The following is a 14066-nucleotide window of genomic DNA, read 5'->3' on the forward strand; positions in this document are numbered from 1 at the left end:
CTAACATTTTGGGAACTTTCTCTTGAATCCTGACCCCACTTTTGAATCATATTTTTTAAATTATTTATCTGAATGTGTTCACGCTTTTAAAAAAAATGGAAGTTGTTCTTTCCTTTAGAAACTCTATTAAAACAACATAGGTAGGGGCCGCTAGGTGGCGCAGTGGATAGATTCAGGAGGACCTGAGTTCAAATCCGGCCTCAGACACTTAACACTTACTAGCTGTGTGACCCTAGGCAAGTCACTTAACCCCAATTGCCTCACCAAAAAAAAAAATAGGTAGGGCAACTAGGTGGCACAGTGGATAAAGCACTGGCCCTGGATTCAGGAGTACCTGAGTTCAAATCCAGCCTCAGCTACTTGACACTTACTAGCTGTGTGACCCTGGGCAAGTCACTTAACCCCCATTGTCCTGCAAAAAACAAACAAACAAACAAAATAGGTAGTTGGATATCATCTTAAAGTCAAGAAAACTTAATATGCTTCACCTTTCCATCTTCAATCAGTGGAAAGGTAGAAGAAAAACAACCAGGAATTTGATGAGCTGGAGAACTTATCTGTTTTAAATAGCTGATACCAAGGCCTACTATAAAATCACCATAGTCTTAGGACTTTGCAAAGATTCTGATTTTTATAAACTATTCATCAGGGAAAACTCCTTTGGAGAAATTCTAAACCATTTATTATTATTTGCAATAATAATTGTAGAACCATATTCATGTAGGCTAAAGTTTATAAAACACTCATGTGAGCTTCATAATAAGCCTATGAGGTAGGCACTACTGATATTATTATAGTGATATTTCACAGATGAGAAAATTAAGGCTCAAATAGGTTACATGACTCCTAAGATGCAGTAGGGTATAATGGATAGAGTGCTAAACTTACAGTCAGGGAGACCTGAGTTCAAATCCTAGCTGAGCCAGGGCAAGTCTTTTCTCTGTGTCCCAGTTTATTGTTGTTGAGCCATTTTCAGTCAAGTCTGACTCTTCATGACCCCATTTAGGGTTTTCTTAGCAAAGATACTGAACTAGTTTGCCATTTCCTCCTCCAGCTCATTTTACAGATGTAGGGGTCAAATTTAATATGGGGAGAGTTAATTGAGTGGCTCACCGTAATATTGGGGTTCAGAAAATAATGAGGGACCTCTAGACCAAAAGTTTCTTCCCTTCCTAACTGCCTTTTTAGTTATTTTTCCCAGGCCAATAAGAAAGGAATTTAACAGCCTCTTTTCCACAAACAAATCAGGTTTTATTAATGGGAATAAAATACACAGCAAAGGTGAAATTAATTAAGCCAATGACAAGGGAATAGGGAAAAAGAAAAATGGATAAGCTTCCTGGCTCTAGCAAAGACTGACACAATCCCCAAACTTGCTTCTGGCTCAGCTAATTCAAAGAGCTGGGCTCGTTTTTATTAACTCACCACCTGGGGTTCGTAGTTTCAATAGGAAACAGCTGTGCAGACTCTCAGCATTCTGCTCCCAGAAGCTCACCAACAGGAAAGATGAGCTCCCCTCAGTGAGCATTCCCTTTTCTACTTTTACTCTCCCTCCCCCAAAAGAGAGGTCCTTCAAGCTGGATGTTGGAGAGCGGTTCCCCTGCTGACATCAGCAGCATATGTCACTCAGGGCAGGCCAGGTGTGGCCCATATCCAATCATCCCTAGCTGGTTTCCCAAACAGTACTAGATCATTCAAGTGGGACCCCTGAGCATCTGCCAAATTCCATTATTTTATCATATTCCCTCCTTTGTTTCTTTAAGGAACGCTGAGCATTTCCTTGATGAAACAGTTAAAAATAACAGAATATAATACCCTATGCTAATAAACAATATGTTAATAACAATATAGGAAAGGGAGAAAGGGAAAATTTTGTCCAGAGGGGCAGTCTCTCATGGACCTGTGCTTTGACAATGTCCACAAAGGGAGGGCCTCTGCAGAGAATACATATTACAGATGGCATATATAATAACAGAAGGGAAAAAAAAATGTTCATTTAAAGTTTTTAAAATCTTGTCTTCTTTGAGTGTTGAGACATCATCAGGGAAACTATTCTGGTCTGGATTCTGGACTCTGGTTGTCTCTGGGTACTTTTACTTCTTTAGCTATTTAACTGCTGGATTTTCACTAATCTTTAGTATAGCATTGTCAATGACCAAATTAAACAAAGAGAGTTCTTCAAAATAGAACTCACATTTAAACTTGATAAATACAGCATATCACACAGATGAGGAACTAAGGCAAACAGGGTGAAGTGACTTGCTCATAGTCACATAGCTGGTAAGTGTCTGAGGTTAGATTTGGACTCAAGAAGATGAGTCTTCCTAACTCCCAGCCCAGCACTCTATCCACTGTGTTACCTAACTGCCCCTGTCTTAGTTTTCTCACCTGTAAACTGAGGGAGCTTATCTCTTCAAGCTCTAAATATATGTTTCTATGACTTGCCAATGGGTATATAAGTACTAAGTGCTAGAGATGGAATTCAAATCTATCTCTCTCTGATGCTAGGTCCAACATTATATCCATTAAGCAACAATACCTTAAGTTGTGACTGTATAAGATGAGAAAATCTTATAGCAGGGAGGGGATATAACAAATTTAGAATGTAAACATTTCATTTTTATCACAGAGGATTGTCATCATCCACTGGTTCACTAAATACAAGTTAATTGTTTATGTATTGCACATGTAGAGTTCCCTTAAGGATAATGGATGCTAAGAGCTTTCCTAACAGAATGTGTTTCTATTAGAGTATAAAATGATAAATGGAGGTGTGTTTCAATATATCCCAGGAGCCAAGAACTGTTATTCTCTAAGGGTTACAAAATACTTTGTATGGAATCATGAGAACTCAATGTAATTGCTAATTTATCATCTAAAATTCTTTCTGGTCACAGGTTTGTCTTAACCAAGCTATATAAGCTACATCATCTTAATTTTTATTACTTATGGTATCTCAATATTAAAGTGTTATATGCAAATGTTATATTAATGAGAAAATGCCACCTTAAATACTGTCATTCCATTTTACCATGTTTTACTTGAGAGGTATGCCAAACAACTGATTTCTTTCTAATACTTCCAGTGAAGTTCACTCCACAAAGAACTCAGGTTTAGAAAAGAAAGATTGGCTTGCTTGTGCCAGCTCAAGGTACATCAAAGCAAAGCCATATCTGATATCTTACATGCCCCCACTAGAATAGAAGTTGGCCATAAATAAACCAAATATTTTCTCATTTACATTGAAAAGTTTCATTTTAGTCAACATATCTAACACATCTATATGACTACAGTAGTCTCCTAATTGTTCTACCTGACTGATCTTTCACATGGTTAGCAAAAGAATCTTCCCAAGGTACAGTCTGATTCTGATACTTCTCCTGCTCAAGAATCTTTAGTGGCTCCCAATTGCCTCTACGATATAAAATCCTCAGATTTACATTTAAAGCACTTCATATTTTGGTTACAACCTACTTTTCAAACATTTTACATAACACCACTTTGCAGTTCTATATTCCAACCAGTCTATGCTCAATACAGTTCAGTCATTTTCAGTTGTGTCTAACTCTTTGTGTCCCCATTTGGGGTTTTCTTTGAAGAGACACTGGACTAGTTTGCCATTTACTTCTCCAGCTCAATTTACAGATGAGGAAACTGAAGCAAATATCTGATTTGCCCAAATAAGTTATTTACCCAGGGTCATACAGGTACTAAGTGTCTGAGGCCAGATTTGAACTCAAGAAGATGAGTCTTTCTGACTACCAACCTGGCAATCTATCCACTATACTGCCTAGATGCCCCAATTCTGTTCAGTTCCTCAAATGTCATATTTTATGGCATGCCTCTATGATTTTATACCACCTGACCCCCTCCCTAGAATGGCCTCTTTCCTCAGCTCCACATCTTAGAATACCTAACTTCCTTCAAAGGAAGGAAGTTCATGGCCTAGTTCCTATGGCAATGTACTCTTCTTTCTCAAATCAGTGTGTGTTTACTTATCAGTTCACATGCTATGCTCCATTATAGAACATGAGCTCTTTGAGATCAGGAGGGAGTTATTCTTTTCTGTCTCTGTAAGCCCAGTGACTAGTACTGGGCCTTGCATGTAGTTGGCATTTCATAAATGCTTATTTAGTTAAGTCTATTAAGACCATAATTTTGTATGATACTATGCTAGGCATTATAAATTGTTCATGATTAGAAATAATCCCTTTCTTCAAGGAGCTCCCAAGTTAACTTAATTTATATTCAAGCTAGTGACATTCAGAGAGAAGACATTCCAGTAAGTAAACAAGGCAAAATGGCAACTAGATAGAAATTCAAAATTTATCATAATATCTTATTCATTTACTAATTTTAAAATTAGATTAAAGTGAGTTCCTATAGGCAGAGGGATAACAAAAGACAGCTATATGCTTGCCTTGATCATTGGGCCATTGGGTCCGTAATTACAGAAAATAGTTTTAGATGCATATTCATTCCCTCTCTCCTTCCCTGTCCCCCCAATTTTAAGGGTAAAATAAATGATGTTTGCATTCCAGATGACATAAGCATTAATCAACTGTTTGTATAAAAATTGTGGTGAAAATAGAATGTTCTCAGGAAAGATTATTTTTCCTGATCAGAACAAGGAACTGGCATATTCTGTGCCTTGCACTTCTGCTTGGAGGGCTATGGCAATGAGCAGAGTATATCACCCTCAGGGCTTCCACTAACTGGCATGATGTAGGGTACCTTAGTTAACCTAATGCATTGTATATAATTTATCAATATATTTCACATCATTCTTCTCAAATAATGTAATACTCAGAGCTGCAATTTGCTAGAGCCCATAATTAACACATGCATTCCAACTGAGCAAATTCCATAAACGTAGGGCATAGAACTCCCTTATCACATAAAGTTAATCCAAGGGATAGTTAGCAGTCCTTCCTATATTGAATAAAGGAAGCAAATGAACACTTATAATGTTCTGAAACAGAATGGCATTGCTATTAGGTTGCCTAATGCAGTATTTTACTATTTACTGTTGTACATAATGCATCATCAGGCCACTGACAGCAAGCTTGAATCAGAAAAAAGGTGTGTGTGTGTGTGTGTGTGTGTGTGTGTGTGTGTGTGTGTGTGTGTGTGTAAATAGATAAAAATTTGAACACTGGTGAAATAACCTATAACTTTCAGAGAAGTTGATGATAAATACATATAACTAACAAAGGAAAATGGTCATCTTGTTATTTTTCTTTTAAAATTATTTTAGGCATGTTGAGATGAATAGGCAAAGAAAAAAGTGGACAATAGACAGCTTCTCTGGGAGAAAGATAGACCAGGATACACCCTCAGAAGAAGATAATAACAAAGTCAAAGCTCCACCATCCAAAGCTTCCAAGAAAAATATGAATTAGTCTCAGTCCATGGAGGTGCTCAAAAGGGACTTTGAAGAGAAAGTAGGAGAAGTAGAAGGAAGATTTAGAGAGGTAGAGGAAAGAATTGAAAGGGAAATGAGAATGATGCAAGAGAGTCATGAGAAAAAAGTCAACATCTTGAAAAGCCAAATGGAAAAGGAGAAACAAAAGCTCTCTGAAGAAAATAATTGCCTAAGAATTAGGATTGAACTAATGGAAGCTAGTGACTTTATGAGAAACCAAAATACAGCAAAGCAAACCCAAATGAATAAGAGAGGGCATTATGAAATATCTCCTTGGAAAAACAGCTGACCTGGAAAATAGATCCAGAAGAGATAATTTGAAAATCATTGGACTACCTGAAAACCATGACCAAAATAAGAGTTTAGACACCATCTTTCAAGAAATTGTATGGGGAAATTGCCCTGATATTCTAGAAGCAGAAGGTAAAATAGAAATTGAAAGAATCCACTGATCACCTCCTGAAAGAGATCCCAAAAGGAAAACTTCCAGGAATATTGTAGCCAAATTCCAGAGATCCCAGGTCAAAGAGAAAATATTGCAAACAGCTAGAAAAAAAAAAAGAATTAAAATACTGTGGAGCCACATTCAGGATAACACAAGATCTAGCAGCATCTACATTAAAAGACCAGAAGGCTTGGAATATGATATTCAAGAGGGCAAAAGAACTGGGACTACAGCCAAAAATCACCTACCCGGCAAAACTGTGTATAATCTTTCTTTCTTTTTTTTTTTTGTAGGGCAATGAGGGTTAAGTGACTTGCCCAGGGTCACACAGCCAGTTAAGTGTCAAGTGTCTGAGGCTGGATTTGAACCCAGATCCTCCTGAATCCAAGGCCAGTGCTTTATCCACTGCGCCACCTAGCTGCCCCTGTGTATAATCTTTCAAGGGGAAAAATTGGACTTCAATGAAAAAGAGGACTTTCAGGCATTTGTGATGAAAAGACTGATTTGTGATGATGCTGAGAGGAGCAGAACCAGGAGAACATTTCACAGTAACAGCAACATTGTATAATGAACAATAGTGATAGACTTGACTCTTTTTAGCAGTGCCACAATCCAAAACAATTTCAAAGAATTTCACAATATAAATTGTTCTCCACATCCAGAAAAAAGAACTGCGGGTTATGAATTCATATTCAACCATACTGTTTCTACTTTTGGGCTTTTTTTCTTCTTTTTTGAGATTTTTCCCTTGTGCTCTGATTCTTCTTTCACAATATGACTAATGCAATAATATGTTTAACGTGATGGCACATATATAACCTATATCAGATTGCTTTCTGTCTTGGGGAAGAGGGAAGGAAGGGAGGGTGGGAGAAAAAATTAGAACTAAAAATCTTATGAAAACAAATGTTGAAAACTATTCTTATAGGTAACTGGAAAATAAACAGTGATGTAAAAAAGGAGCTTCAATTAAACTTTTAAAACTTCTTTAGGTTTTAATCATCTCTTCTCTTTCATACAATGAGAATGCAGTTAATTCAGGAAGTATAGGAAAAGACAAAAAAAGAGATCAGAGTTGAATTTATACAACTAAGGTAAACTAAAGAGCTTAGGAATAATATAGATTTGAAATAATTCAGCAAAATATAAACTTTCTGAGGTCAAGGGCTATTTGATTTTTTGTCTTTGTATAACTGACATCTAGCACAATGTTTTTCATATAGCAGGTATTAAAATGTTTATTGAATTAAATTAAATTGAATTGAATAGCATAACTCTTCCCAAAAGAATGTTAGCTCCTCGAAGGCAAGGAATATTTTTCTTTTTTGTTTTCACTGACAGCAGTGAGATCAGAGACTCCTGGTGTGATAGAAGAGAAAGCATAAAGGACAAAAAATGTGAAACATTGATGTGTGTGTGAGAGAGAGAGAGAGAGAGAGAGAGAGAGAGAGAGAGAGAGAGAAAAGGGGTGGGGGGGACAGGGGTGAAGGGAGAAAGAGAGGGGGAGTTGGAGAAAGGAGAAAAGAGAGGCAGTCAGAGAAAGAAAGAAAGACTGGAAGAGACAGAGAAAAGGTTATTGAATCTTTATAGAACAGCCCAATGCACAAAAATTCTCAAGGTCACAGAAGGAAACAAAAACAGAGAAAACTACCCAAGTAACCAGATTCCTTAGAACTGTATTTCTCAGCTACAAAGAAATCTCACCCTGCCATTCTGGCAATTGCCTTAGTTAAAACACAAAATCCTAACACTACATTATAATGGGCCAATGTAAACATTCCTGGAGACCAAGTTTCTCCTTGAGTTTATATACTGCCTTTAGGCAACCACACAGTGGGCTAGAAGATGATGTCCTTAAGATAATATTGCTGCCTTTCCACTCCTATAGCTCAATTGCCCTAGCTTCATGGTTGTGATATTTTATACCCAGCTTAGATTCCATAGCCAAACATTTTAACAGTATTTTTGATAATACCCTAGAATTTGTTGTCATTCTTTTTCCCCAGTACCCAACCCTAGGTAGGCCTACTGTCCACATGTCTTTGCATATACCCATGGCCTGACATCGGCAATCAACTACATAATTGCAGTCTCTGACTGTGGCTGTGCCAGCATATTAATGCTCTCCAAGAGATAGGGAAGAACACAAGCCATCACAATAAAGAAACTTAAAATTTTCAAATCAGGTCGTCAGAGATTTAAATAGTCAATTCCTTGGCACTCCCTGACTTTTGGTTTTCTAAATGCATATAGGTACTTCTTAATCTTTACCTAACAACTGCTCTTCTGGACTGTTTTTTGTTTCTTAGTTTTGTTTTGTTTTTGCGAGGCAATGGTGGTTAAGTGACTTGCCCAGGGTCACACAACTAGTAAGTGTCAAGTGTCTGAGGCTGGATTTGAACTCAGGTACTCCTGACTCCAGGGCCAGTGCTCTATCCACTGTACCACCTAGCTGGCCCTCTTCTGGACTGTCTTAACCCTTGAATCTAATCATTCTGAAGACACCCTGGTACAATACAAACTTAATTGGACTCTTTGCTTTCTCTGCTCTCAACTGGAATGCCCTTCCTTCAAGTCTTCATTAGAAACTGAATTTTCCCTTTACCCAAAGACACTACCCAGAATCTCATAGCCACTGGAACATGCTAGCCCCACCTTGGGGAGATTGTGATAATATTACTCAGATCTACAAATAGACATCTTACAGCTACCATCAGACAGCTACTTCTTCTTGCTGTTCAGTTGTTTCATTTGTGTCCGACTCTTCATGACCCCAGTTGGGATTTTTTTGGCAAAGATATTGGCTTGGTTTGCCATTTCCTTCTGCATTGCAAACCCCCAAGGTTTGCAAACTCCAGACTTGAAACATTGTAAAAGCAATTGTCTCAAACCTCTGAGAAGCTAATAATGTTACATGGAAACTAGGAAATGTGAATGCACCAGATTCCTAACTAGGACATGATTTTTATATAATAGCCCTAGAACTAGGTTAAAGGAAGAGATCTCCCATACTTTTTTATTATGTAAAAAGAGGTCCTCCAAGAGCTCTTAGTGAGATGCAAATTGTTTTTGTATTGTATTTTTTCCTACTTCCAACATGATGGTTTCTCCATGACTTGGTCCAAAGTGTACTTTATCATAATTCAGCTAATGGAGGAAACTGTCCATTTGTCCACCTTCCTTAATAATAGATCCTAGTACCTTAAAATCTATGCCAGATAAACAAAAATTATGACATTCCACCAAACTAGAAATAGCTTTGAGTATAATTCCCATCATGGAGACCAGGTCATTTAATATAGTAGGACTATATATAGGGGGACTATAATATATGGGGACTGTTACCTCATAGGCCATACCACCTTCAGAGGTACTTTAGCCTTGTTTGTACTATAATAAAACTTATCAAGAACATGAGTAATCAGGAAAAATTAATCATTGAACTGGTTAGAATTCTGATGCTCTTTACTGTTATTTTACATTATTATAGTCATTATATAGATTTTTCTCCTAATTAAACTTACTATGCTCTATATCACATCATAGAAGTTTTCCCAATTTTTTGGAATTCTTCATATTCATTGTTTCTCCCAGTGCAGTAATATTCCATTACAATACCTAGTTCACACATTCCTTAATTGATGATCGTCCCTTTCTTATTCATTTTATTCTATCATAAAAACCAGTATTGCTATAACTATTTTTATGATATTGGACTACTACTTTGATTGCCTTAGACCAGTAGTGATGTAATTGGGCCAAAGAAGATAAACAGATTGATTAATGGTTTTCCAATATAATTACAAATTGTTATAAAGGAAGGCTTCACCAAAACTGAATTATTACGCTGTCTTCTCCCAACTCTTCCAGCATTTGCCATTTTACTCTTTGTCAATGTGATAGGGCTTAGTAAAATCTCAAAAATTTTTTAATTCCTGCATATCCTTCTTCAAGTTGACTAATCAAGAAAAATTCAATCTGGGACAAGAATATAGTCACAGCTATATTTAAAACATGGAACTAGCACTTCAAAAGGATATAGTACCCCATTAAGGTACATTCTGATAAAAACCTCCAGGCTACTCAATACTACATCTGATGGCCACTAATTATAGATAAGTTATAGAAATAGAGATATATACATGTGTGTGCATCGTGTATATGCATGCACACACATAACTGAAATGGAAAACAGATCGTGACATGATTTCAGAATAATCAAAATACATGAAAGCCATGGCCAAAAAAAGTCTAAATTTCATATTTCAAGAAATCATTAAAGAAAACTTCCCTGATCTATTAGAACCAAACAGCAAAGTGAATATACAGGGGCAGCTAGATAGTTCAGTGGATAGAGCACTAGCCCTGGAGTCAGGAGTACCTGAGTTCAAATCCGGCCTCAGACACTTAACACTTACTAGCTGTGTGACCTTGGGCAAGTCACTTAACCCCAATTGCCTCACTAAAAAAAAAAGTGAATATACAAAGAATCCATCAATTTCCTCCTGAAAGAAACCACAGGATGAGAACTCCAAGAAATGTCATAGCCAAATTTCAGAGCTTAAAACACAAATTTTTAAAAATACTTCAAATGATCAGAAAGAAAGCATTTAAGTACTGAGAAGCCACAGTCAGGATCATGCAAGATTTATAAGCCACTACCATAAAGAAGACTGTATCCTAAAAGGCAAAAGTTATAGGCTTAAAACGAAGAATAATGTACTCAGAAACACTGATCACAATCTTACCAAAGAAAAAAATGGGCCTCTAATGAAAGAAAGGACTTACAAGCATTACTAATGAAAAGACCTGAGTTGAGTAGAAATTTTGAAATACAAACACAGGAGTTGAGAATCAAAAAGGCAAATATGAGAAAGCAGACTGCACTTAAAAAAAGAAAAAAATACTTTCTAATGGAAGGGATGATACGTCTCCACTCAGAACCATGATATCATCAGGGATTATAAAGTTAAATATGACAGAAGGCCTGGGAATGGCTTTGTTATATTTGATGCTCTGAAGGAAAAAGGAGAGGAAAAGGAGTATACTAGGGAAAAGAAGAGAGGACAAGTAGGGGAAATCTCATGTAATCAAGTATGCAAATAGGAGACTATACAAGAACAGCAAAAGGTGTAGGAGAAGCAAGCAGCATTTGAACTTCACCTTCTTCTCAACTGGCTAGAGGAGCATATAATACACAAACACCCAGAGTTGGATGCAGATTCATTTCACTCAATGGGAAAACAGGACCTAATGGGGAGAGAAGAAAATTAAGAGTAAGAGTAAGAGAGAGAGTATATATTAAGGGGGGGATTAGTCATAAGTAAAACAAATTCTGACTATGAAGAATAGAATTTCAGAAAGAAGAACTTAAGAGGGAAGAAATAAAATCTAAGAGGTTTTTTACTGGAGTCTAAGCAAAGGAAAGAGGAGTGCAAAAGCAAATTGAATCAAATATAGAGGAATATCTTCCTTCTTGCTTCCTCCCCTCTTCTTTGTAAAGAATCAGAAAACAAAGTGAAAGATACTGTACAGAATAGGAAAGAGGGAAAAACATAATTATCATAACTGGGAATGAGAATAAGACAGCCTTACTCTTTTTTAATTTTTATTTTTATTTCTTATCCATTGTTTTATTTTCCCAAATTACATGTAAATGCAAATTTTGGCATCAATTTTTTTAAACTTTGTGTTCCAAATTTTCTTCCTTCCTCCCTCCCCACCCCCCCCAAGACCTCAAGCAATTCAAAATAAGCTATAAATGAGCAGTCATGCAAAACATTTCCACATTAGCCAGGTTGTGAAAGAAAAAAGACAAAAACAAAAACAAAACTTCAGATAAAGGAACTAATAAAAAAATTATACTTCAATCCATATTTAGACATCACCGGTTCTCTCTCTGTAGATGGACTGAATTTTTCATAGGACCTTCAGAGTTGTCTTGGATTATTGCATTGCTGAAAATAAGCAAGTCATTCATAGCAAATCATATTACATTATTGCTGTTATTTTGTATACAGTACATTTCACATCATATCAGCTCATGTAGTCATTTTGAGTTTTTCTGATAGTATCCTGCTCATCATTTTTTATAGTAAACTACATTTATATAGTACTTTAAAGAGAGATTTCATTACAATAAACCCATGAGGTTGATTCTTGCAACAGTAATAGATAACATTTATATAGCACCTTATACCTGACAAAGAATTTTCTTCACAGTAGCTCAGCAAAGTAAGTACCACACATTTTATCATCATCGATCAGTTCTCATCATCATCAATCCATCTTCAATGAAATCAATTAATCCCCATTTCCATCCAATCATCATTATCATCATCTTACATTATTCTTGCCTCTGCTTCAAAATTTTTTTCACAGTTACTATTGTTAACTGTTTCCCTCCATCCTATTCCCTTCCCCATGATATTTACTCTATTTTCTATGTCCTTTCACCCTATCCCTCCTCGAAAGTGATTTGCTTCTGACTGCCCCCTCCCCCAATCTGCCCTCCCTTTTTTCACCCCTCCCTCTTTATCCCCTTTCCCTCCTACTTTCCTGCAGGGTTAGATAGATTACTCCACCCAATTGAGTGTGTGTGTGTTATTCCCTCTTAAACCAACTCTGATGAGATTGAGGTCTTTGAGCCAATTCTGATGAGTTTAAGGTTCATTCACTGCCCTGCTTGTCCCCCATCTCTCCCCCAATTCCATAAGCCCTTTCCTATTTCTTTCATGTGAGATTTCACCCCATTCTAGCTCTCCCCTTCCCCCTTCCCTAGTGCATTCCTCTCACCCCTCAATTTTACCCTAAAGATGTCATCATGGTTCAGCTAAGTGACACAGTAGACAAAGTGCCCACCCTGGACCCAGGAGGACAGAAGAGCCTTACCCTCAAAAAGTATTGATGACCCAAAAAGGGATAGAGACCACAGAAAATAAAAAGGACAATTTTGATAACATATAATCAAAAAAGATTTTGCACAAAGAAAATGAATGCAACTACAATTAGAAGGCAAACAGATAACTGGGAGAAAAATCTTTGCAACAAATATCTCTGAAAAAGGCCTCATCCAAGATATATAAAGAACTGCTTCAAACTTATAAAAATAAAAGTCATTTTGGGGGTGGCTAGGTGGTGCAGTGGATAAAAGCACCAGCCCTGGATTCAGGAGTACCTGAGTTCAAATCCGGGCTCAGACACTTGACATGTACTAGCTGTGGGACCCTGTGGTTACCCCATTGCCCTGCAAAATAAATAAATAAATAAAAATAAAAGTCATTTCATGATTGACAAATGGTCAAAGGATGTGAATAGGAAGTTTCCTAAGGCAGAAATCCAAGCTACCAAAGGCCATATGAAAAATAAATACAACAGATTAGAGAATTTTAAATTAAAGCAACTCTGAGGTTCTACCTCATATCCATCAGATTAGGAAATCTGATTTTAAAAAAAGAAAATGGCAAATGTTGACAGCCTGAAGGAAAAAGACATTAATATACTGTTGGTAGAGTTCTCAACTTATCAAAACATCATGGAAAGCAATTTGGAACGACAACCCAAAGGTTGCTAAATTATTCAAGCCCTTTGACCCAGTGATACCACAACTTGGCCTATACCCCAGCGATCAAAGAAACAGGAAAAGGAGTCAAATGTACAAAAGTATTAATAGCAGCTCTTTTATAGTGGAAAATAACATGAAATTAAGGGAGTGTAAATTATGATAAATGAATGCAATAAAATACTGTTATTCTATAAAGAAGTAATGAAGGGGCAGCTAGGTGGCACAGTGGATAAAGCACTGGCCCTGAATTCAGGAGGACCTGAGTTCAAATCCGTCCTCAGACACTTGACACTTACTAGCTGTGTGACCCTGGGCAAGTCACTTAACCCTCATTGCCCCGCAAAAACAAACAAACAAAGAAGTAATGAAGCTGGTACTGGCTAAGAAATAGAGTGGTGGAGCAGTAAAATAAGTTAGGCACACAAAACACAGTAATAAATGAATATAGCAATCTCCTATTTGAGAAACCCAAAGACTCTAGCCCCCAGGATAAGAACTCACTATTTGACAAAATTTGACAAATTAGAAAAGGAACAGTTTACTTGTCAGATCTTTGGGGAGGGGAAGAATTCATGACCAAAGATGAGATAGAGAACACTATGAAATGCAAAATGGATCATTTTGATTACATT

This window comes from Dromiciops gliroides, chromosome 2 (genome assembly GCF_019393635.1).
Source record: "Dromiciops gliroides isolate mDroGli1 chromosome 2, mDroGli1.pri, whole genome shotgun sequence".
Lineage (NCBI taxonomy): Eukaryota > Metazoa > Chordata > Mammalia > Microbiotheria > Microbiotheriidae > Dromiciops > Dromiciops gliroides.